Genomic DNA, 26,985 nt, shown 5'->3' on the forward strand with positions numbered 1-26,985 from the left:
AGTTTGGCTATTGTCAAGTTCATGGAGAACCTTTTACAGCATCGATAACATAGTCGGTTAAATAGACCTGAGTATTTGTTTAGTTGTTCAAGTGTAAAAAGAGCTGAAAACAAGCGATGTACGAGGATCAGCGAGCACAACTGAAAATGAAAAGTGACTCGTTGTCTTGGTAACGTAAACAAAAGTGTAACGTAAAAAGATGACAAGATATTTCTGTTTTTAACAGATCTAACCTTTATTCTAATCTAACTTTTATTTAGTTTAATAACAAAACATAAGTAAATGTGCCCTTCCGCCAAACCAGCTTTACTGAGGTAAAGTTTCAATTATATTCACACATTTGTTCATTGTTGAACAGCGACAGCCTGTGAGACATTTTTGGAGATATATAATTCCTGCACCCTCTGGCCTATCAACAACTACGCTTGATAAAGTTCGAGTCTCAATAGAGTTTTCTAACTGGTGAATGACATGATCCAGAGTTATATATAATCAGTGCGAGTTCATGTGTTCATGACTTAAGGAGGCGTTGCTGTGGACGGCAGGGGAGGGTCGTGAAATTTCTAAGCTATTACGCTAATGCTAGCATTCTGGCAGATCACCTACTGCACCTTTAATGTTAATATCTTCTATTAGCAATTCAAGGACATTTGGGAAAAACAAGGAGGACAAACAAAACAGTTAAGGTTTTTACAAGCAATAATAAGTTGAGTAAATTTAGTGCTTTGAGCTTAATTTAATAAATTGTTTTTCCCTTAATTCAATTCAATTCAGCTTTATTTGTATAGCACTTTTACAATGTAGATTGTGTCAAAGCAGCTTCACATAAATGGTCATAGTAACTAGAACAGTGTAGTTCAGTTTTTAGTGTTTAAGTTCAGTTTAGCTCAGTTCAGTGTGATTGATGATTTATGATTTAATTTATGATTAATGATTTAAAATCATTACTGAGAGTTCAAACACTGAAGAGCAAATTCATCGATGCATAGCTCTACCAATCCTGAACCATGCGAGCCAGTGGCGACAGCGGCGAGGGAAAAAAACTTCACCTGATAGGAGAGTGAAGAAAAAAAACCTTGAGAGAACCAGACTCAGTTGGGCACGACCATTTAAATTTCTCCGCTGGCCAAAAGTCTTCAAGTCACCGCGGTGGAGGCTGGAAGCAGGCCTCAGCGAAGACACGTCTGTCCCTGGAGCGTCACTGGAATCAGACTCATGTTCTCCACTCCCCATGACCATCAGCGCAGCAGCAGCAGCTCAGGATACGGCCTGGTCCCGGATATGGAAACCTTGGGATCATCTCATCGCTGGTCTTGGATCCAATCAGTGACTCCGCATAATCTGAGGACCTTGGGATGAGTATCCCCAGATGGAAATAGAGAATAAAGAGAATAATTAGCGTAGCTGCTGTTCATAGTGTATATAAGCAAGATGCAGAAGCTTGTATGGAACCTGCTAGGTGATGCATTGAGTGTACACTTTACTAAACAGATAGGTCTTTAATCTAGTTTTGAACTAGGAGAGTGTGTCTGAGCCTCGGACCTTATCAGGAAGGCTATTCCAGAGTGTAGGAGCCATAAAGGAGAAGGCTCGACCTCCTTTACTCGACTTTGCTATTCTAGGTACTACCAGAAGCCCTGAGTTTTGAGATCTTAAAGAGCGAGCTGGATTGTAACGAGACAGAAGGTTGGTCAGATAAACAGGAGCTTGATTATTTAGAGCTTTATAGGTGAGAAGTAATATTTTAAATTCAATACGAAACTTAACAGGCAGCCAGTGTAGGGAGGATAAAATTGGAGTGATATGATCATATTTTCTAGACCTGGTAAGAACTCTGGCTGCTGCATTTTGTACTAATTAAAGTTTGTTAATAGAGGATGCTGGGCAGCCAGCAAATAGAGCATTACAGTAATCCAGCCTCGAAGGCATAAAAGCATGGACTAGCTTTTCTGCATCAGAGATGGATACTATACTCCGTAATTTAGTGACATTTCTCAGATGAAAGAAGGCAGTTTTTGTGACATGGGATATATGGTTTTCAAAAGTTAGATTGCTGTCTAATATGACACCCAGATCTTTTATAGTAGAGCTAACGCTAACTTTGTAACCCTCTAATTGTAGATTGAGTTGCGAGATCTGCTGTGTGCAAGATTTAGGCCCAATAAGTAATAATTCTGTTTTGTCAGAGTTTAAGAGAAGAAAATTGTTGGTCATCCAGTCTTTAATGTCTTTGATACACTCAGTTAGTTTAGACAGTTGAGACGTCTCGTCAGGTTTAGTTGAAATATATAATTGAGTATCATCTGCATAGCAGTGAAAGCTGATCCCACGTCTTCTAATAATGTCTCCCAGTGGTAGCATGTAAATTGTAAACAGCAAAGGGCCTAGAACTGATCCTTGAGACACCCCATACTTTACTGGGCTGACTTGTGAAGGCTGTCCATTAATATTCACAAACTGGTAACGGTCAGTTAAGTATGACTTAAACCATTGTAGAGCTTGTCCCTGGACACGACTTTAAGCGATTTATGAGGATATTGTGGTCAATGGTGTCAAATGCTGCACTAAGATTGAGTAGAACTAATAGCGAGATGCACCCTCGGTCAGCAGCTAAGAGTAAATCATTGGTTATTTTCACTAAGGCGGTTTCTGTACTGTGATGAGCCCTGAAACCTGACTGAAACACTTCAAAAATATTGTTGGTCTGCAGAAAGGAGCATAATTGAGTAGAAACAACTTTTTCTAGTATTTTAGACATAAATGGAATATTTGAAATAGGCCTATAGTTAGCTAAGTTGTTGGGGTCCAGTTGCGGTTTCTTAATAATAGGCTTAATAACAGCTAGCTTTCAAGAGTTTGGAATATGGCCTATAGATAAAGAAGAGTTGATAATGTTAAGAAGAGGTTCTCCTATTGCAGGCAGCAATTCTTTCAGTAATTTTGTTGGAATCGAGTCCAGCATACACGTAGCTGGTTTAGAGCTATTTATAATTTTATCTGTCGATGCACTGTTGTATGAAACTTTTCAGACACTCTAAATCCTGCCTCTGACAATATAGTTGATTATGCTGTAACTGTTAAAATAAGGATAAAATTTAAGGAAAAACACTTCCTATCAAATCAAATCATAAAACCAGAAAAATCAGAAAAACTATTATAGTTTACAGATCTCTATTTTTTTCTTTAAATTTTAAGAGTCTTGGTATGGAATTTCTTTGAGATCCACATGTAGTCTGCAATGTAGAATACGATACATCTAAAATCCAGTAATAAAAAACACATTTATTCTTAAGAGTATTAAACTGTGCAGATCCGCTGAGCACCATTAAATATAGGTCACTGTTATATTTTAATATTTTATATTAAATTAGGCATATAGTATTACACAAAATGATTTATTTATATAGACCAATTTATATATTATATAATATATAAATTATTATATATCATTTATATATTACCCAAGAAGATAGTAAAGGGTTCACTGTGGAGATCAGCCTGCTTTCAAGATTTAAGATAAGTCTTTTTTTTGTCCAGAATGTGTCTGTAAAGTTTCAGCTCAAAATACCCATCACGTAACGTAGTTTTCTCTCTTTCTTTTTTTCTATTTTGCCTTTTTTTGCACCCATTCTCCATAATGGATATTGGCTATTTACCATCGCAGTTAAAGGCATTAAACTGCCACCCACGTCTTGATTCCATGACGTATGAGTACTATCGGAGTTTAGGGATTCTCCGGCGTCCACAATATGTACATCGCTTACGGCGTTCGCTCAGGAGTACTTTTTTTTTTCTCAGCCTGAAGCCATTCCATGCATCTGGACTAATCATAGACCGTTCACATCCAGACTACTGCCTGCTGACCATACCATTCATCGATCACTAATTTATCCCACTCTCAACCAGCATCATACCGTTAAACTAAATTCTATACATCGTCACTTTGCGCTTTTGAACTGTCGGTCAATATCGGACAAAGCCTCTTATCTTAATGAAATCATAACTGACAACAAGCTCCACATTTTTCTTCTCACTGAAACCTGGCAAGCCCCGGCTGATTTTCTCCAGTTAAATCTTCTTGCTCCCAATGGCTACAAATATCTCGCCCGTCCCAGACTACATGGCAAAGGGGGTGGTCTGGCTGTCATTTATCGGCATGATATTCAACTTAAACAACTGGACTTTCACAACATCAATTCATTTGAATATATGGTTCTCAAAGCTGACTGCCTCACAATTATTCTACTCTACCGTCCTCCAAAAGCCTTGTCCATCTTTTTTTCTGAACTCAGTGAACTGCTAACCCTGGCTTGCTCATTGTCATCTTCTATCCTCCTGCTCGGGGACTTCAATATTCATGTTGATACTGCCTGCTCTAATACTACCCAGTTACTGTCTGTTTTTGAATGTTTAATTTAACTCAACATGTCTGCTTTCCAACTCATACCCGCGGTCACACCCTTGATCTAATTTGTACATCCAAGGGGGATATCACTTCCATTTCTGCTTCTGAAACTGGTATTTCTGATCACAAACTTATTGACTTTTGCCTTAATCTTCCTTTGCGTTCTAATTGCCATACTGAAATTTGAAAGCTATTGACACTGTGTCATTTTCTACTTCTATTGTTTCTTCCAACCTCTCTGATGTCATTAATATCTCTTCCCCATCTATGATACTAACTATCACTCTACTATTTCCGAAGTCCTGCAGCAGCATGCTCCTATTAAGACCAGATATGTCCCTGCCACTCACTCTTCTCCCTGGTTTACTCCTGAGCTCCGTACTCTCAAGGCTACTGGTAGACAGCTTGAACGTCTCTATAGGAGAACCGGTCTTACTGTTCATTATTTGGCCGTTCAAGACCATCTTAAATCATATAAATCTGCTCTCACCTTAGCTCGCTCTAAATTCATCTCTACTACAATTAATAAATCAAGCAAAATCACTATTTAATACAATAAATAGGCTTACTAGCCCCCCACCTCAAAGGGCCTTAGCTTCAACTAAGTTTTGCTGTTCCTATTTGAATTATCTGCTCGATAAGACTAATGCGGTCCACCAGTGTGTTCCTTCTGATACAGAGCTCAGCCATCCATCATGTCTCTCCAGTCAGTCTCTGTCCTGCTTTTCACTGACGACCCCTGACTCTGTCTCTAAGCTAATATTGAAATCCAGCTCATCATCATGTCACCTCGATCCTGCTCCTACCTCTCTCCTGAAACTCTGCCACTCTGTTATCTCCCCTGTCATCTCTCACTTTATCAATTCATCTCTCACCCATGCATCATTTCCTCTGCCACTAAAAACTGCTGCCGTCACACCTGTGCTTAAGAAACCCAACCTCGACCCCTCGATTCTATCTAATTATCGTCCAATTTCCAATCTACCTTTCATATCTAAATTACTGGAAAGTACTGTTGCTGCCCAACTTCAGTCTTTTCTAGTTGATAATAATCTCCTGGACCCTTTTCTATCTGGTTTTCGCCCCCTCCATAGTACTGAAACTGCACTTGTAAAGGTAGTGAATGATCTATTGTGGTCTGGGGATTCTGGCTCCTTGTCTATATTACTTCTACTCGACCTCAGTTCTGCCTTTGATACAGTCTCTCATGATTTACTTATCTCACGTCTCACTGATCTGGGTGTTTCTGGTACTGCTCTCTCTTGGTTCTCTTCATATCTCTCAGATAGACAATTCTTCGTCTCTGTTATGGATTTTCAGTAACCTACTGTCCCCCTGAAGCGAGGTGTTCCCCAGGGTTCTGTTCTTGGCCCACTATTGTTCTCAGTATACCTAATTCCACTTGGTCTGATTCTACAACATCACGGTCTTAACTATCATCTTTATGCTGACGATATTCAACTTTACTCTGTATGTACTCCAACCGCATCCGCCCAAATTGACAATATCTCTGCTTGTGTGAAGGATCTTAATGATTGGCTCACCTCAAATTCCCTAAAACTTAACATGGACAAAACTGAGATAATTTTTATTGGCACCCCAGCACTTACCAGCAATACTCCCACCAGTTATTCCTGTGAGATTGCTGGCTTGCACATTAAAAAATCTACTTCTGTAAAAAGTTTAGGTGTAATCTTTGACTCCACACTCTCTTTTCAGTCTCACATTAAATCTGTTACTAAATCTGCATTCTTTCACTTACGTCGCATTTCACAACTGCGTCCCTTCATCAGTAGCAAGGATGCGGAGACTGTCATACATGCATTTGTCTCCTCACACATCGACTACTGTAATGCTCTTTTCATTGGCCTGCCTGCTAGCCTCATCTCTAGATTAGTTCGGCTCACATAACCCCAATCTTGTATAATCTTCATTGGCTCCCGGTTGCATACCGGATTAAATTCAAAATTGTCATCCTTGCATTTAGATCCTTAAATAACCTTGCACCCTCTCTGCAACATGCTTGTCCCCTACACCCCAACTCGCTCTTTACGGTCTGCTGACTCTGGCCTTCTTGCTGTCCCTCGGTACCGCCTCTCTTCAATGGGGGGGCAGATCATTTAGTGTTATTGCACCCAAACTCTGGAACTCTCTACCACACTCACTCCGCTCTGCTAATAATATCTCTGAATTCAAATCCTTACTTAAGACTCACTTATTTTCTGAATGCTTTGCATCTGATCTGCCAAACTGACCACTTAATCTGATCCACCACTACTCTGCTCATATGTCTCTTAGGTCTTGTTTGTGTTATTCAAGTTTGTTATATTTGACCTCATGTATGTTTGTTTATCTTTTTGTTGCATTCCTTGTAAAGTGTCCTTGGGCTCTGGAAAGGCGCTATATAAATAAAAATTATTATTATCAATTTATTATACCTTTGTGAATATAATATTAAAAGTCGCATAAACTTTATTTGAAGTAAAAAGTTAAACAAACCACAGCTGAATCAAATATTGAGTATTATTCTATAATTATAAGACTAGCCTGTAGCTCTTCACATGATTTTATTGGAGAAATGTCTGGTAATTTCTTATGTCGAATCAAAAACCTTTTTTTCCTAATTTCTATTTCACTTTAAAAAAAAAGTTAATGTGAATGAAATTAAGTAAAAACTAATTGAGGTAGAATTGCCTCAAACTCAAAAAACTAAAAAAAAAAAAAAAAATCCCCAGGCTATAAATTATACTATAATTATTACACTTAACGTTAGGTGTCTAGCTATATTCTGACAGGATTTGACTAGAGAGAAGTGTTCTCTGAGGTATTTTTTTAAAACCCAAAATCACGCTCATTTATAAAGGTGTCTGTAGAAATTATAGTATATCATGATTTATTTATACTGTAATCATATAAATGGTAAATAAGAATTAAAAAGCTCTCACCTCAAAAGTATGCTGTCTGTTGTACAACTGAAAAAATTTACAGTGTGGTTCATCCAATCAAAGCGAGACATCCATCACCAAGGCTTATATGACGTCGAAAGGAAACCTTTGTCGAATGATGTCCATGCATTTTTTTAATTATTTTTCTAAATATAATAAATTTATATTAACAAATGTTAATTGACAGTGTGGCGCATCCAATCGAAAGCGAGACATCCATCACCAAGACGCATGATGTCAGATGGATGTCCATGTTGATTGACAGTGTGGAGCATCCAATCAGAAGCGAGACATCCATCACTAAAGGACATGACGTCACCTTTATCAAGTGATGTCCATGTCTTTTTTTATTATTTTTATTTATATAATAAATGTTGATTGCTCTTTAAAATGTATTATATGTAGTACAATAAAATATTTCTAAGATCATATTTAATTAAAATATTATCAATGAGTTATTCTCATTAAATGAGTAATTAATATATTTTGTTGGTCACTAGTGTGATAAATTATGATTGTATGCTCATCAGAAAATTATGTTGTTTTGGGTTTTTAGCACTACCAATACATTTATAATTTTAGTTGATATCTTTTACATTTAAAAGTTATATATTGTACCTTCTTTTGTCCTAATATTCTTTAGATATAAGCAAGTTATAAAATTATTGTTTTTGAGAAACATGAATGAATCGTTAATTAGCATTACCATTAAATTAGTCCTTTGAGGGAATTATATCGGATGGTGTATGACTTTTTTGTCCTCAGTCTATTGTACTTGCATTTTACACCTCCTGTTCGTTATTCTGCCATATTTACAGGGTTAATTCAGTCTATAAATTATAGTTTGACTTGAAAAGCCTGGATTTTTCTGTTAGTCTTCAAATTTGGTTAAATATTGATGGATTCTCATTAGGGATGAACTGATTTTTTTTTACAAACCGATTTGAGTATGAGTATTTTAATTTGTGTACTCGCCCATACAGAGTACCGATACGTCTTAGATTTCGTTTCAATGAAGTGTAACTACTTTGAAAGGAGATTTTATTTTTTGCCTGTAGCAAAAATAAACACAAAAATCTTTAACAGAAGGCTATTAACAAAAAAGACAATGTCATCACTTGACATTTGCAATGTTATCACAAAATGTAAACATAACCAGATAAAGGAAACAAAAAGTGGTGCATAGTTAACAAGCCAAACAACAAAAAGTGAGCAGAATTATCACTTATTAGCATTCAGTTACACAAAGTCCCAAAACAGCTGCCTTTAGGTACACAATAATTAGACAATGTGCATGATTAAAACTATTAAACAAATCAACACATTATGTTGTTAAATGTCTAATAACAACGTTGCAGCCTCTGAATTAGCCGATGCGTTTTGTAAGAGGTAGATTTTTTTTAATGAACAGAATCTTCTCTGCATGCTCAGGTGTTCAGCTGTTTCTGCTTTCATGTACAATGTGTGAAACGGAGCTAAACAGTCGTTCACTGTCCACACTCCTGCACGGTGCTGAGAGGTATTTGTTTGCCATTTTGGCCAGAGAAGGGAACCTCACTTTGTTAACCTCCCAGTACTGCAGTCCTCACGGGCCATTGGGGGCTCAACAAAATATGTCTCTAATTGTGCTGTAAAGCCTACAGCTGATGGGGTCAGAGCAGCTGATACTTGCTCATTTGCAATTTCATCAAATATATTGTCTAAATTGCTGCTTGCCTGATCCCTGCGTTGTTTTCTGCCAGGAGTGGCCAACCCTATTCCTGGAGAGCCATCTTCATGCAGATTTCAGTTGCAACCCATATCAAACACACCTGCCTGTAATTATCATGTCGTGTTCAGGTCCTAATTAATTGCTTCAGGTGTGTTTGATAAGGGTAGCAACTGAAATCTGCAGGAAGTGTGGCTCTCCAGCAACAGGGTTGGTCACACCTGTGCTAGGTGGTTCATGCAGCTTATCCTCTTCTGAAGTCAGCCCTTGCAGCTCAATCATTAGCAACCCCATGGCATTTAGAGCAGTGTTGGTGTTTGAGGAAAAAGACACCTTTATACCTTAAAAATTACAAAAAAATGTAGGGTCACTGTGTGGAAATTCCACAAAAATACCCCTGCCAAGTAACTTTCATAAAAACGTATTCAGCGTTTACCTTTATTTAAAACAAGTGCGCGGACACTCACACATACATACATACTCACATGGACTCATACGCATGTGTGCGGACACACACACACACACTCACACATCAAGTAGAAATCTAAAGTTTAGAAAAGTAGAAATTGTTTACAGCGTTCACATTGTGTAAAATTGTCCAAATGGCATCTTTTAGACTTTTCCTTTAAATGCTAGATATATTAAATACTGAAACAGTATAAAATCTAAAATGAGTTTAAAACTACTTTTAAAATGTTTAAAAAGTTGAAATCTAAAGTTTAGATAAGTAGAAATTGTTCACAGTGTTCACATTCTGACTAGTACAGTTGTCCAAATGACATCTTTTAGACTTTTCGTTTAGAAATTAAAAGGAACTGTGGGTATCAAGGCATGTATGACTTAAAATAATGTAAAGGATGCCTCTGTGTGAAATGTGCAATTATTTTGGACCATGGATGCTGCCATTGTTTTAAATTATGTAATCTGGGTTCGTTGCCTATGGTGCTCTTTTACTTTTATTTATTATTACTTTTATAATAAATGCTCCAAAATTGGTGAAAGAAATGTTCCTACTATGGCACATTTGGTGCTCTTGGCTATAATATGGGTTTTTTTTTCCCTACAAAGTCATGTTATAACATTAAATGTGCAAAAGACATAATTTGTAGCTGATGGCCAACCAACCGCCCGCAGCCAGAGTCTAGCCCTGGCCACATCGCAGGGAAGCCATGAACAAACCTCGACTCTTAGGCCCCGTTTACACTGCCAGTTATATGTGATTCAATTAACCCTTCGCTAAACCACGGCCAAAAACCACCACCCACCAATCGTGGCTTAGCAACAATAGGTTTGCGCAGGGGCTCTGTCAAGCTTTCGAGCGAGTGCATATGGATTGTGCGAATCTGATACCCGGTATCCTTAAAGTTTGGACAGGATGGTGGAATTTTTTCCCTTTTCAAAACCTAAAACTTAGAAATGCCAGCGTGGATCAAGCTGTATGAGGGGCGCTAAAGGAGCGGAGCCAAGTTGGTTTTGTTTTGATATTCCTGACACATTCAGTGATAGACAGACGGCAATAACTCACACACCTCACACTAAACAGATCTAATCTGTTTCCTACACAAACACAAAGCTGGTTATGTTTCACAGCTGTCTTATTCCTTTTTTTCCGCTGGATTTTGTGAGTAATGCTCTGTTTAAGCCGTCGCCATAACTTAGTCATACTAATAGCAAATTGGTCATAATAACATGAGTTCTTGATCCGGAAAATAGGAATCTGAGAATCTGTTGCTTACTTTACTGAACTTCATATTTCCATCTATTTCAAGCTAAGAATATTTGAAATTACAAATCAATGCAACAAAACGGAGATATAATCACAAACTGAGCACTTACGATCAATATACCTTACCCCCAGCTGTTTTTTAGTCATTTATAAAGAGCAAACAAACATACTGACAGTATGACAATAGGTACATTGTACTGTACATTGTTTTGGGTCAATGATGGTAATATTCGGCCATCAGTTTCCCTCAAATCCATCAGTTTCCCCTTTCTGATCCATGAATGAACTATTTAAAAGCACTGTCATGCATGTTTCCTTGTCGGTTAGTAACAATATATTTCATTGCACAACTATTCATCTATCAGGCTTGTTGGCTAAAAATACAGAAATCACGGTTTCATTTGTTATTAGATTGTTTAAATTTCAACTCTCCTGCTGAACATGAGCCAAGCTGTTGAATGGTTAGCGTATGAGGCGGCTAGGCTAAGCTAGCTTCAATTTTGATTAAATTATTCTCTATTCGGTTGCCTTTTATGACGTGATTATACCCCTGTAATGCATACTGCAGTCCTTTTTTGCCTGGCTTTCTCGGATATCTCACCTGTTCGCCAAAAATGATATTATATCACTGGCAATGTCTGAAACCGGCGCACACACATTGAGAAATCCGTGCCAGGCACAAAAGCTTGACAGGCGTAGCAACAGTAACTAAGGATGGCGGGGCTTGGCGAAGGGTATATTCCTATTTTTTGCTCATATGCAACACAGATCAGATCTGTTCTATGACCGTGTAAACACAAAAAAAAAAACATACATTTGGATATTCAGAGATCGGTTTCAGGCCTCCTTCATATGTCCTTCGGATGTGTGACAATGTGACTGTCATATAAACAGGCAGATCAGATTTATTGTGGCATTCCGTTTAATGTTATTAAACTTGCGACAGAGTGGTGCTTCTCCGTGGTTTAATGATAGAAGAAACAACGTGTGTGGAAGCACCAACGTGGAAAACAACAACAACAGAGGAAACACGGAGGAGGAAAAAAGTCAGTCGCCACAATTTGCTCCCAACAGACCCGAGACCTCTCTCAAACCCACAAAGTCCTCTGAATAGTGGAGGACACCATATACCATAGGTGCAAGCTGCGATGACGGCCCTTTCCCACCTAACACACACAAATCTGTTAATATAAAAAAAGTACATCAGGGTGTCCCAAACCTTTCATGACACTTGGCAGTTGTGATAAGCATGCAAAAATTAATTTATATTCATTATACATGTCATAATTATAAAGGTGAAAGTAGGGTTGTGCCGATTGACGATAGTATTGTGTATCGACGATAGAAAATAATGTCGCTCAGAGCTGAGGCCATCGGCGATTTTTAAAAACGATATTTGGCTCATTAACTTATTAAATAACAGTGTTTCCTCTAGGATTTTTTCCAGCTGTGGCAGCAGGTCTTTCACACAAATCTACCAACTAGGCTACTATGGCGTCATTTCAATGACAAATGAAGAAATGTCATGAGTGCAGCCTTACAATTATTAAGCAATTCTTTAAAGCTTTGCTTTTCAACGGTGTGAAAGGAATCCATCTCTTTTGCGATATACTTAGACACAGCGGCCGTGGCCCGAGCCCATCTTTTACTGTTTTTCTTGTATTTGGTGGATTTTGCAAAAGCTCTGAAGATGGATGGCAGGCATGGATCTTTGGCGATTGTGGATGCATCTTTTTTTTGGTCCTAGTTTTGCAGCCTCTGCGGGGTGGTGAGTACACAGATGTACAAATAGGTTTGTTGTTTGGGACTCACTTACAGACACAACCTTGTTGCAAAATTTGCAGATTGCCTGAGTAATATCCTCTGAGCCTGTCGCTTTTGGTTTATAACCAAAAAATTGCCAAATCGGTGATGTGACATTTTTCTTGTTCACAATCTCTATCTTTGCAACCTTAAGGATGAGGGAAATTTCCGCTGACTCATGTCTCGTGATAGAAATAATTTCATTTAAATAAATTATTAAGATTAAATAAATGATTAAGTAACCTAAGTAAATTATATAGAAATGTAAATCAGTTAGGGAAATAATAAATACCGTTTAATAAATATATGAGAAGAAACTTTTGTACTGAACAGCCCCGCCCCCATGCGATATAATCGTGTATTGGCGATCTCACAAGTGGACAATATGGGCGATCTGAAAATTCGGCATATCGCCCAACACTAGGTGAAAGTTTAATGAACATCCCTTGAACTTTTCTTTACAAACAATAGAAAATGCAGTCCATTGGGTCCTGAATGTCTTTTGGATGAACCTGATCGGGGTCAGCAGATCCTCCATGGGACCTGATCGGTAGGTTCCTTGTGGAGGACGCTTACACAGATGTACCTGAGTTTTAACTGAAGAGGGAGCTGGTTTGCCAGCCACTTAATAGTACCTGCATAGAAATGTACAGGCACTATGTATTCATCCATATGGCTGTCCAGGAGGATGAGCTTATTGGGCATTTCTAACACTGCAATGATCTCAAGAACTGCCTCCTGGATATGCCTATCAATAAGCTGAAAAACAAAAACAATTTAAAAATGGTTAGTATAAAAGATTCAACTTACATTTGATAAAAGTAACCGTTTTCGTTGTGGATTAAGTTATCTTTTTAAATCCTAAAGGGCACATATTTTACCTCTTTTCAAGATTCAGGATAAGCTTTTTGTACCTCCAGAATGTATTGGTAAAGTTTTGGCTCAAAATACCCATTAGATTATTTATACTTTTCTGAAAATTTGAAGCTGAGCTGTAGATGTTTTTGTTGCTTGTGCCTTATACAGATGAACTAGTTCTCTCCGTCTACTGTTCCCACATGCGCATCAAGCCTTTCTGCAACGAGTTGCACACAATGTCATTCCTCATGCTAACAGCGTGTGTTTAGCTTTGCACTGTTTTTTGTGACAGGATACACATTAATATCCATTGATGTACGGATATCCGTTATGTAAATGTACAAAATACACCTGATTTAACATCCTCAAACTGGGGAAAAATATTTTATAATTGTACAGACACTATGGGTTTGTGGTGATGCATTTAGCGATTTCTTTATTACAGACATGCACTGTTTTAAAAATGTTTTTAAACTTGAAAAAAACATTTTTGAGGTGCAGATGGTCACAGAAGGTGAGTGGTTGTTTTAATCCTCCTACATCACGTTGCACATTTATTTGACTGTGGAAACACTATACCTACACAGATGTTCTACATTTTATTAGGAGAAAAATATTTTTTTCTAATAATACATTTTCCAATAAGTTATTCAAAAAAAAAAACTAAGTAAAAGTTTTATTTGTACTTTGGTCATTTGCATCAAACAGCCTTTTGTGATGTGTTTTATTCACTACTTCTGACACTACTGTAATCATTATTAAGGCAACAATTTCATATAATTTTACTTCTAAATAATTTTTTCTTTCTCTTGGAGGCTAACAATTTTAAATGTGTGTGGATGAGTGATGTGCACCTTAAAAGTTGTGTGATTGGATAAGTCAAATTGTCCTCTTCCATCTGGTCTTGTGTTTATTTTTAGGTGACTGAGCTCAATGATGTCCCCGACTTAGAGCTCATTTAGTGCTTCTTCCCGCCACAGTGAGACATTGTAAAACGGAGCAACATTTCATCCGCAGGTCCAGAATCGGTATGTGTGCGTGAGTCATTCTGGGCACTTCTACCTGGAAAATGACACACAGGTAAGTATCATAATATAGTGGCTTTTTTTTAACCTGACACAGGACTTCACTGACACTGAGTCAGACTTTTTGTTTTGGTGATTTGAAATGTCAACATTGGCAAAACTTGTGTAGTGGGTCCAGGACTCCTGTATCAGCTGACAGTTTAGCGATCCCAGCAATCTGTTAAAATGGTGGAATAAACACAAGACAAATATATGCGTGTGAACAGCCCTCCATGTCACTGGGCTATCTTTTTTTCTCTCAACATGTTCACATCAAATTCAAATGGCAAGACTTGCAATATCTAAAATACATTGCTATAGCATTTACTGTATATACATATTGACTGTTTCAGCCTCCTTAATAAACAGCATTTCTTTGACAAATATATTCATCAGCCAATGGCTGTGTAGTACATCTGTATTCACACACTATTCAGTGTCACATGAATCAAATTAACTTAATTGGCCAAAAATGCTTTAAACTTGACATTCTCTGAATGTTTTGCCCATATAGATCACTCACATGCACTTTTTAAAGCAAACTAAACATAATTAGAACTGAAATACATGTATATACAAGCATATTCACCTTTATTAAACTATTTGAGTAGATATAAATCCCCTTAAATCGCGGGTAAACATCGCGATTTTAAACCCTTATTAAACATGTAAATGTAATCAAACACAAATCTTTTCCTAAGACTTAATATGCACAAACATGTATTCTTTCCATATCAATACAGATTGACACTTAGAACAGTCAACTAACCTGTTAAATGGTGGAATAAACACAAGACAAATATATGCGTGTGATCAGCTCTCCATGTTACAGGGCTATCGAGCAGTCCAAAAAAGGCTGAATCACGCACTGTGCTCTCTTAGCGCCCTCTATCGCTCTGGCGGAACCACCATTCCCTTTATACATTTACACATGCATATCATTAATATCTTCAATTGTGGCAAACCAATATTTGGGGTGTCACACTTGCTTACCTCACCTTTAACATTCATCCAGTGGAAAAGCCTCTTATAACATAACTGTTCAGGGAATTCAATTATCCTTTCAAATTCACTTATTGGTGATGCGGTGACGCAGTAGGTAGCGGTACTTTTGTAACAGTTATATACTGGACCAAATCTGCATAGGAATTCCTGTGCAACTGGTGCTGCAACAGGACATAAGAAGCATCAAGGGTACATGAAAGGCAAATACGCGTTGTCCAACCGTTTCTAAACATTTAATTCTAAACAACAGGAATACAGTCGATGTCAGGCGTTTGTTCTTGTTGCTTAGGGAACAGACACATGCAAAGCACACAGTACAGTCCATACAGTGATCGACTTTTTTCCGAAACACGTCAAACGTAATTTTTCAACATTTGAGGGCTCATGGAATCAACTTAGGGTGCTTTCACACCTACACTTTTGTTTCGGAACCTATCTCGTTTGCCCAGTTAGCGCGGTTCGTTTGGCATATGTGAACAGGGCAATCGCGCTCTGTTCCACACCAAAGTAATCGCTCCGAGATCGCTTGAATGAGGTGGTCTCGGCTCGATTGAAACAAACCCTGGAGCGGTTCGATTGTAGTGAGAAAGCGATCCGATCCGAGCGCGGTTATATCACAGTGTTTTATGGACATGTAATAGGCTTACGGCTATATGAAGAGACAATTATGAGTAGGGCGGAAAGTTTCGCAAGTCTCCAGATGCCCGCAAACGAGTGATGATCTCCCGGTAATCTCGCGTCTCCCTCCCGGTCCTCAAATAGGCATTGTCGCGCACCCTTCTCACCCCTCCCCACCGCATCTCTCCTCAGACACGTCGCGCGCCCACCCTGTCAATCACCACCAAACCACCACCTCTCCTGACAGCTTAGTGGGACACTGCAAAATAAACCCTGACACTATGACCAATGTGAAGAGAGTTTACTCGCACGTGACTTGTTTTAGCTCTTTTGGTCCGATTAGAAACTTAGCCGTGTGAAAGCGAACCACTCCAAGAGCAAAGAGCAACAATATAACAACTGTAATCTCTGTTTCGGAAAAACTGAATCGATTCACAGGTGTGAAAGCACCCTTAAGGCAGAGGAATGCACGGTCTCTGAAAGCTTGCGACATCATCTGGCTCTTTCAAGGAGTACATACATGGACACCAATGCTAAGATTTTAATATGATTAAGGCAATACTCTGATTAGGAGTCAACACTACCATTTAAACAGTGATTTTTGATTACCTTAGGACCACAGACACCTGCGTTGCGAAATGCACAGGTTTTTTTCTTTCTATTCAACGTGCGGTATCAAATTCCATTAAAAGAGCACTCTTCCGCCAGTCCTTACTTAATGCTCACATTAAATACCTCAGTTTGTCATGGGCATGAATGAAATTTTCCTAAATGAAAATAAAACTGCAGTTAAAGTTGAAAAATTAAAAATGAAACGCATGAAATTACATGAAACTCTGGAGGAAACATGGATAACGTGGTGACGCAATGACATTAATCGATCTGTGTACTATAACATGAAAGATGGGATCATGAAAGGAACATTCAAAAAGCCACTCAAATAAACACCTGAATCATATTATTCTCTTATTAGATTAAGGGAACCATGTAAACAGTCACAAGACCCAACTCGAGAAAAAAAGGAGTTCACCATTTTGATGACAGCCTTTCCACAGGTTAGTAGTAAGTTAATGTAATTTTATCATGCAAATCTTAAATTCATGCTAACCAACAAATTATCAAAGAAAATCTATTAATGTAATTCAAATACATAAAATATGAATTGAGGTTTACTTTAAACTTTAATATTATTGTTCTTGTAAAATTATTTTTTAAAAGATTTTGTCAAATATAAGTTTTTCATGTATGTAGCCATATATATATATATATATATATATATATATATATATATATATATAACATTCTTGGGATAACTAATTTAACTGGAATACCTCTAGAGAGCAAAAGCAAGAAAGGAAGAGGAAACACAAGCCGCAAATAAATATATATATATATAATTTATTTATTTTGTTTTACTTTTCATCTGCACCAACGCCTGTGTCAACTTTTTTCATTTCTCAAGCCATTTCACTCGGATATGTCAGAAAAAAGGACAATCTCAACCTCCATTTTATGCTGACTAGTGACAATTTTCATTTTTAGGTTCATCCCTTTAAATTCATGAACTAACAATGAGCAATACATTTGCTGCACTAACCCTAATAAAAAAAAAAAAAAAAAATATATATATATATATATATATATATATATATATATATATATATATATATATATATATATATATATATATAACCCCTATAAATAAAAATACAACTGTTCATTGTTGGCCGATTAATATTTCAGTAATAATCATAACCGGTCATTATGTACTGACGTCATTTATCTCCTATGCGCTCTGTCGCGAGGGAGGTGAGCGCGAGTATTTACAACACTCAGCCAACTCAGGGCCGGTCCGTGGCATAGGCACCATAGGCAAATGCTAAGGGTGCTGTATATCCAGGGGGGCGCCAGAAATAAGCGCAGTTCAGTTAGTTTTGTTTTCGATATTCTTGACACACATTCAGTTATAGACGGCAATAACTCAAAAACCTCTTACCCTAAAAAGATCTAAAGCGTGTTTCCTACAAAAAGACAAAGCTGGTTATGTTTCACATCTGTCTTTCTTTTTTTTGTTTGCTCGACATTACGAGCACTGCTCCATTTCAGCCCTCGCAATATGTGTTTAGACGGGAGAGCTCGTGCTGAGAGGAGCTCTCAGTAGGGGACCGTCAGAAAAATGCTTATTTTTCTTTTCTGCTCCGCTCAGCGCAAGCTCTCCCTGTTGCGAGGGCTTAAGTGTGTGTGTGTTTATTTGTTTGGTGCTGTCTATGTTTGTGTATATGTTTGAATGAGAGACAGTGTGGTTCTGTGTGTCTGTGTGTTTATACAGACAGCTTGTTATAGCCTCCCCCCTAAAATATAACACTGTAAATAGAAAGCATCATCAATGCACCATGATGCACCGAGATATCGAATTGTAGTAATTATGTAGTAACTGTAGTAACTGTAATAATTGTAGTAACTTCTAGTAATTGTGGATAAACTCTTCATGGAAGAATTTATATCCCTTGTCCAGTTTGTTTCCCTTTAGTGGACGAATGCATCTCCACACTCTTCACCACATCGGCGCTGGTGAACTTCGGAAGACAACTCGGGCTCGCCGAAAACACTCTAGCTGGGTTTACACATTGTTGACGTACTTCCAGTTTTTGCGTAAAACGTCTATTGTTTCATACTTCTTAAAAACTACTTCAATTATTTCAATTTTAAAGCTACTTCAAACTTTAAGGCTAGGCTTTCTCAAGACACCATAAAGTTTGTCTACGAACTTTACTTTTCTAGTTTTAATGATACGCAAGTACATAGGTGTCAAAGTCAATTCCTGGAGGACCGCAGCTCTGCACAGTTTTGCTCCAACCCTAATCAAAACACAGCTGATCCAAAAAATCGAGTTGATCAAAAGAATCTTAAACACCTCGATTATCAGGATCAGCTGTGTTTGATAAGGGTTGGGGCAAAACTCTGCAGAGCTGCAGCCCTACAGGAATTGACTTTGACACCTGTGTATTAGTAATTCTTGATGTCAATAGAAACTTAATCTTAATAAATGCTGTAGAAGTGTTTATTGTTAGTTTTAGTAGTCAGCTAATAACCCTTATTGCTAAGTGTTTAAGCTACTGTTGAACTTTAATATTAGAGAGTCAAATAACATCTATAAATGATGGTAAAGTGTCTCTTAAATGACCTTATGATTGTATTTTACTTATAGTCAGATGATATACAGTCAGATTAGGATAAATCAGAAGTTATGGAGTCTTCCGAGTCAGAGATTTCCAGCTGTTGTGGCTCAGATCCTGATTATAAACCAAGTAAGAATTCATGCAGTGGAGAAGAGTTTTCCAGCCCTGACAAAGGAATACTTAATCAGTCCAGTGAGGATGAAGATTTAAATCTGAGTGTAAGAAAGAATGGCTTTAATGAAGAAACGAACACCCGAAATTATAGTAAAAGACACGTCGACACCAAAAAAAACAACTATAACCGTAAAAACCTCCACTAAAAGAGAAGGCCTTAAAAGTGCATGGGATAAAAAGCATTATTGTCTCTACTGCAACAAACCACAAGCCAAGATCTCCAGACACTTATAAACATATAGATATTAAAGATGTGGCAAATGCTTTTAGTTTCCCATTAGGATCCAAAGATCGCAAACTTCTCTTGGAACAGCTTAGGAACAAGGGAGACTTTAAACATAATTCAGTAGTTTTAGAAAAAGGGTCAGGAGAAATTATAACTTGGAAACAGCCCTCAGTTAATGCCTCTGTTAGTGATGACTTGCTGTGTTCTTTCTGTTTCGGCATGTTTAGCAAGAAGGATCTTTGGAGGCATCAGGCATCATGTAAGATAAAAAAAATCCAGTTTGAAGGATCAGTCTGATGACAAAAAACAAACAAGAGGAAGAGTACAATCCCGTGCTGCATGTCTTCTTCCAATCGCAGCATCCTCTGTGAAGATAATTAAAGCAATGAGGCAGGATAATGTGTCATTTCACATTTGAAAAGATTCCTTAATTTGCAAATATGGAGAATCACTGTATGGAAAACATGGTCGTGTCAAGTCGAGGCACCAGTACATCGCTCAAAAAATGAGAAAACTCTGGCGATTTGTTTTGGTGGCCCAGGAAATGGACAAAAGTGTCAAAGGGCTGGAGCATTTGTGCGCACCGGCAAGGTTTGAATTTGTAGTAAATGTCGCAAAGAAACTTACCAAATTTAGTCCAGGCAAGAATGAATATGGAAAGCCTTCAACTGCTGTCAAAATTGAATTCTGTTTAAAAAGAGCTGTGGAGGTCCTGATTGGGCAGGCTCTTATGAATGATGATCTGTCAGAGAAGAAATCAAAGAAATTCTTTGAACTTTTGGAGAAAAACTGGAGGAACAAATCACTGCGCACCAAACCATCCAAGAAAAAAAATGGAACAAATATGATGACAACCCCTCACCAAAAATGTGATTGCTCTAAGAGACTATCTTAGGATGGTTGAAGACCAAGCAAGAGACAAACTGAAAAAGCAAATTAATTTGGGAGCATACAAAGCATTAAATGACGCTGTTTGGGTGCAAGTTACAAAGGTGAAGCATTCGTTTGACTCTCGAAACATACAAGAAAGCAACCACGAAATCAGTTAACGAGGATATTTATAGTACTTTGTCACCGCTAAAAAAGGAGTCGAGTAAAATACTAACTTGGATCGAAATTAGGAGCAAGAGAGGGAATGCAGGAGTCCATCAGTTTGTTGGTTCAAAGGAGAGAAGGAGCTGGTGTGCCACCTGACAATCCCTACTTATTTGCAAGACCTGGTGTCATGACAAACATATGTGGATGTGAGTTCTTGCGAAAATACGCAAAAGAATAAAATTGAAAACCCGGAACTTCTTCGGTCGACAAAATTACATAAACAGGTCGCCACTCTCTGCCAACTTTTGGACCTTACAGACCAAGAGCTGGAACAAGTGGCAAGGTTTATGGGACATGACATCCATGTTCATAACAAGTTTTACAGACAGACTGATGAAACCTTCCAAATTGCTAAAATTAGTAAGCTTCTGTTTGCAATGGAACAAGGCACAGAAATCCTAAGAGGCAAGAACTTCAACACACTTCGTCCTTCAGTCGGTATGTATGCCCCATGTGTGTTTATTGCTAGTGCTATTGTGTGTTGCATCCTACACCAGTTTAAATAATGGCTTTGACTATTGGAGTCATTAAAAGAACGGTGCTGTACAATCTCAGATTTACATTTTAGTCTAGGGCTAGGCTTATACCTTGTCTGTAAAACCGAGGGTAAATGTGTTGCTTATATGTAGCTCACTTAATTAAAGGTAATTTATGTACACATGAGTTTTGGACCAAAATCATCAAGCACAAGTATTTGATTTTTAATCTTTATCAATTTACATGTATCTAAAGCAGATATCAAAGAATGTGGGGGTGGTAAAATATGAGCATTTGTACTATTTTATTTACTACACAGAATAATTACATTATGGGGTGACACAGTGGGTAGCAAATAAAAAATTACATTGTGTTTTTCAGACATATTTTCTGATGATGCCTCTGTTCAAGCTGATAAATGCAGTGAGGAGGAGGACTATGATGCACTGGGTGAGCTAATTATTTATTAAAAAAGGACAAGCCATTCTCATACGTGACTTTGTTCTTTGTGTGACTGAAATGTAGGCAATAGCCATGTTTCCATCCAAAAATATTTATAAAATGTATGTGCAAAACTGGAATAACGCATAAAAGATGTGCAAATGCAGCATTTTCAAACGAGTCAAAGAGAACAAAATCGTCAATTCCTGATTAAAAGGGCGCCAATATCAACAGTAAAACAGAATTTAATGAGATAGAAGAAACTACATGAATCTTTTCTTTACTTAATAAATGTACTTGCACCTCAGAAGACAATACTGACACACAATGAACACGTGGGTTTTAAGTCCTGAGATGACAACAAAGAGAGGGGTCTGGATGCAGACCTGGTGCAGTGCGGAGCTGCATCCAAGGCTTTTTAATGCACTCCTACCAGTCACAGTGAAGTCACTCACTCCATTGAGTGCATTGTGTCTGACATTGCATCGCTGAGTGATGCAATCTCAGCTTGCATCATAAAGGCTGACCAAAACATCTGTGTTACAGTCAGGGCTGGCACATCCATAGAGGCGACCTAGGCAGCTGCCTAGGGCAGCAGAAGGCTAAGGCGAGGAATACCACTTCGTCTTTAAAAAAAAAGGGGACTCTAAAAGTAACTCAGATTTTACAGAATAAAACCTTCACCTGATCAGGACTCTGTTAAAGTTACCTCTCTTTCAGAAACAGGCTTGACTTACCCTGCTTTCATGAGTTTAACAAACCTGCCATTTTGAAATTTAAAACCCAGAGTTTCTCTCATTTCAGGGTTAAAATGCTCTGAGTTTTTACCTTACCTCCTTTCTGAAACGGGCCCATTGTCAGTTCGTTGTTGTTCATGTCTGTGTCTCTGTCTCGTAAGGCTGTCCATGTTGAGTGCTGAATTATTCATCATTGGACTTTCCTTTCTTCCACCAGATGACAGCATTCCATTTACAAACTATTTCTGCCTGTACTGCTTCAGGCTTTCGTGTTACAATAAAATTATTGTTTACTTGAATTTGGGTTCAGTCGTGATTCATGACACCAGGTGCTTCGGTTGCCCCCACAGTGCAAAGATGTGCGGTACAGGTTAATTGGGTAGGCTAAAATTATTTAATTTAACAATTAAATTGTCCGTAGTGTATGAGTGTGTATGGATGTTTCCCAGAGATGGGTTGCAGCCGGAAGGGCATCCGCTGCGTAAAACGTATGCTGGATAAGTTGGTGGTTCTTTCTTCTGTGGCGACCCCAGATTAAGGAAAAAAAGCTGAAAAGGAAATTAATGAATTGATTCACTTACTTTTTCTAACTGCCCCGTACACTCAGTTTCCAGTTTCAGTAAAGATATCCTCTTCCTCTCCAGTTTTAAGTTGTGAAGGAAGACACAGGGCCTCCCTTGTAGCTCTTTTAGCCTCCTCATTTATGAAGTGGAGCAGTCCGAAATTTCATGGTGCCTTTATTGATAAATAAACATGGCCGCCCATATTTGTTGGAGATAGTGACTTTTTTTATGGACAGATATACTGTCTTGCCATCCGTAAGGGTATATAAAGATGTGACTTTGTAGGAGTCAATCAGTATTTTGTTTTCATTTTTAACAAATGTCAAAGCCTTTTGGCTACTATGCATCTTAACACATGTATCATGCATTGGTGGTGGGCGACTGTACGGTGATGCCATTCTAAGAATAAGAAAAAAAAAAGAAAAAAAAAGTTACTTTGTATTAGTTGAAAATAGTATATGCAAGTATGTGGACATAAAATTTGATAAGAAGTGAAAGAAAAAAATACTGTAAGAAGGTAAATTGACAAAATAACAATAAAGAAAAATAAACTATACAATATCTACAAAGTATATACAGTATTGTTCAGCTAAATCAAGACAAAGTCCTGAACAAAATCTGAATTACCACATTAATGCTCTTTCTTCCACACAACACAGTCTACTCCAACAACAACCCACACAGAATGAATGTTTGGGGCTGTTTTATATAATTGGCCCCGCCCATGGGATAAACAATTTTACAAGTTGTAGGGTTATAAGTAGATTAAAAAATACATAAAAATACATTAAACAAAAGTATAAATTAATATAAGTAAATAAATATGCATACAAAACTCAAAATACAACATAACAAACAACCAATAGAAATATGAACACCAGAACAGTGATTTTTATTACTGACCAGGGGGTCGTGACCCCGATGATGTCACCCATAATGGCTGCTCTGAGGTGAAGACTGTATAAATGTCTTTGTTTGAAATGTAAACAGGTTTCCATTAACCCTACAAGAAGACGAAGTAAACGGGTTTAGTGCTGATAAAAGGAAACCGGTAAGTGTATGTAATCTTTCTATGTTTATTTCAGTGTGAATGGGAAGATGATATGGGCAATTGTTAGACAGGAAATTGAGATATTTACACAAATACAATACTAACTTTGACAATAGAACAACCTATACACATTACACAAACACACACATGCACAATACAGTTAACACAACAAAGATTCATGTTTGTAAGTGTATGTATTTTATGTATCACAGTGTAATGTGATGTGATGTATGTCAGTCACAGTGTCATTGGTTCTACATTGTGACAATAACAGTGTAGTAATGATATATATTTTTTAATCAATTAATGAATTAAACATATCCATAGTCTAAATCTGTTTGTCTTGACTGCAATGTTGCGCTTCATCATTCTTCAAAATATATATTGTGTTTTATAGAAGAGAGAAACTCATAAAGATTTGTAGGCAGCTAAGATTATAAAAATAAATTTAAGAAATTTAATAATAAGTAATAATAAGAAATAAATTCATTTTTTGGGGTTGATTTATGCTTTTAAAGATGATTAATTATTTTACATGGCCAGAGTCTAACAATCTATATTGTTGTTTTCCATTCCCTTCAAAGCCCAAATCAAGGTCTTCTTAACATTGTTAGAGTAAATACAATAGGAAAATATTGGCATACAAGGAGTCAAAACAAAACCTAAACCAATAATTTACCAAACTTATCACCTGTAATAGTTAATTTACCAATTGATGCCCTGGGTGGGTGTGGAATATCCTGACCCAGTCCGCCCATGCATAGTAGCCTACTGTATAAATAAAATAACACTGACATATCAGAAATAACAATTGTGTAATTTTTAAATGGACACATCTTTGCAGTTTTATGAAACTTTTCAGACACTCTGAATCCTGCCTCTGACAATGTAGTTTATTATACTGTAATTGTTATAATTAGGATAAAATAACAGGAAAAAACACTTCGTCAGCGCATCACAGGTGCAGCGCAATATTGCGCCTATATATGTTTGGCATTCCTGTTTCACTTTGTCAGTTCGTTGTTCTCACTGTTGTCTGTGTCCTGTCAGGCTCTCGTCCATGTTTTCGCTGGTGGCGAGTGAGCAGAAGAGTTTCATGATGTTGATCTTTTTGATCGTCTCTGTTGATGTCTTCATTGGACTTTTGATCTTTTTGGTTGAAGGCTGCCCGTATTCAGTGACCTGCTCATGCACTTATTGAGATACTATCTTCTTGCTACTCACCTGTCATCCACCTTTCAGCTACTAGCTCTTGTGTTCATTTAATAAACCTTTATAAATATGTGAAGTTTATTCATAAACTAATTTCGAGAGGATCACGTGCTTATGATTTATCACGTCCAGTCTCGCATTTGCTAATCACTAATCTTCCAATCATATGAGCCCTAAGGCACCATAAATAGTCTAAGTTTCCAGTTCACTTTATCTTCGTTTGGAAGAAGCAGCTTCACCGTAGCTAGCTCCGTTGAAGAACAAACTCTAAACCAGCATGGACAACTAAAGCAGCAACAAGCTACAATCTTCAGGATCTTCATTTGGAAGAACGCTCTGCTCTGCTCATCAACTACAAAAGCTACAAGTGCTACAAGCTACAAAAGCTTCAAGCTACAATCTACAATATACAATCTAAAAGCTTCAATCTACAAGCTACAATATACAAGCTACAGCAACAACAACAACAACTACTATTGCTACCATTTCAAACAACTACAACTCCAACAATTTCATCAACAGCTTAAACAACAACACCAAAACTTTCCACTTCAAAGAGCCTCCACAACGCATCTGCTGTGTCTTCAACCTTATTTCCCAGCAAGATATAAGCCAAACTCCAAAGCTATTGCAATAAAACGGAACCCTCACCTTCTCCTAGCAGTACACATGCTATCCATCGTTTAACAGATTGTTTGCTGGAATGTGTTCAGCAGAGCAGCAGCTCCAGCCACAAACAATGTTGAATTTGATCAACAAAATGGCCGCCAGGCTTTTTGCACCTTTTGCATGGCCTGACTGAAACTCCTTAAGCCAATAGCTGTAAAGATAAGCGTCTCCATCCAATGAGCTAAAAGACTGGAGATGGTCCCGCCCTCTCTCTTGACTCTGTTGCAAAGACCTTATGAATGAATAGGCCAGACACGCTTGTAAATTTAGTTAAAAAAAAAATAAAAAAAAAAAAAAAAAAAACAATTCCATTTGACATTTAACTTCTGAAAAAATTATTACCCAACCAGTAAATATTAACAAGCTATTGAAAAACATTATGCCATCAAGCACAGAAGTCCAATTGTAATACGCCAGCGACTCATGTGTTGATTTACAAGCGTCATATAAGATTATATAGCAAGTCAGTCGGATGTGAAAACGGCAAAGAAACAAACTTCCCACTTGACTGTTATAAATACAAATTTAAACTTCACTATCACTTCACATGCTTAGTCTTCAAGGGGTACCAGTTTTCCAGGACCACCAGACTAGCCATATCCCATGTCCTCAGCTCTCCATTCATCTGTCATCCCGTTAGGAGACGAACACCCACCCCTACCATCCTTGCACATCGTATCAATGAAGTCATCGGACCATGCATTATCAAAAGCGCTTCCATTTACAGCCGCCCATGCCCTTATTAAGATGCCTCGCATGGATATAAACTAAAACAATTTTCATGTCTGCCATACTTGTATTATTTTGCAAAGATTTAATTTCTGATTCTCTTTGTTTTTTCTATTTTAGAGATCATGACTGCTGGCTCCAGAAGCTGACCCTCATCCAACCTATTACACTCCACATCCTCTTCACAAAGGATACATTCCATTTTTCACTTTATCCAATCTGTCCTAACCTGCAGTCTGCAACCTCCGAACCTGAAACCGTCGATTATCTTATTAAAAAGAAATCGACAACAACTTC

The 26,985-nt window shown here is 37.7% G+C and overlaps 1 protein-coding gene and 1 long non-coding RNA gene across 4 annotated transcripts in view; one reads left to right on the top strand and one right to left on the bottom strand.

The window, feature by feature from the left end:
- grk5l (G protein-coupled receptor kinase 5 like) overlaps positions 1 to 26,985 on the top strand; it is a 785,510-nt gene that overhangs the window by 365,999 nt on the left and 392,526 nt on the right. The gene's annotated exons all lie outside the window — the stretch shown is intronic.
- Positions 11,809 to 15,345, bottom strand: LOC147835784 (uncharacterized). 3 transcript variants are annotated; one of them, XR_015498468.1, is made up of 4 exons: positions 15,279 to 15,345; positions 14,300 to 14,507; positions 13,223 to 13,346; positions 11,809 to 11,950 (listed from the first exon to the last, which is right to left on the bottom strand). It is a non-coding gene; the product is annotated as an uncharacterized LOC147835784 (long non-coding RNA). The 3 variants fall into 3 exon arrangements; XR_015498467.1 differs by lacking the exon at positions 11,809 to 11,950 and having other exon boundaries at positions 12,857 to 13,346; XR_015498469.1 differs by lacking the exon at positions 11,809 to 11,950 and having other exon boundaries at positions 12,857 to 13,346; positions 14,300 to 14,687.

This window comes from Danio rerio, chromosome 8 (assembly GCF_052040795.2).
Source record: "Danio rerio strain M-AB ecotype USA chromosome 8, GRCz13ab, whole genome shotgun sequence".
Lineage (NCBI taxonomy): Eukaryota > Metazoa > Chordata > Actinopteri > Cypriniformes > Danionidae > Danio > Danio rerio.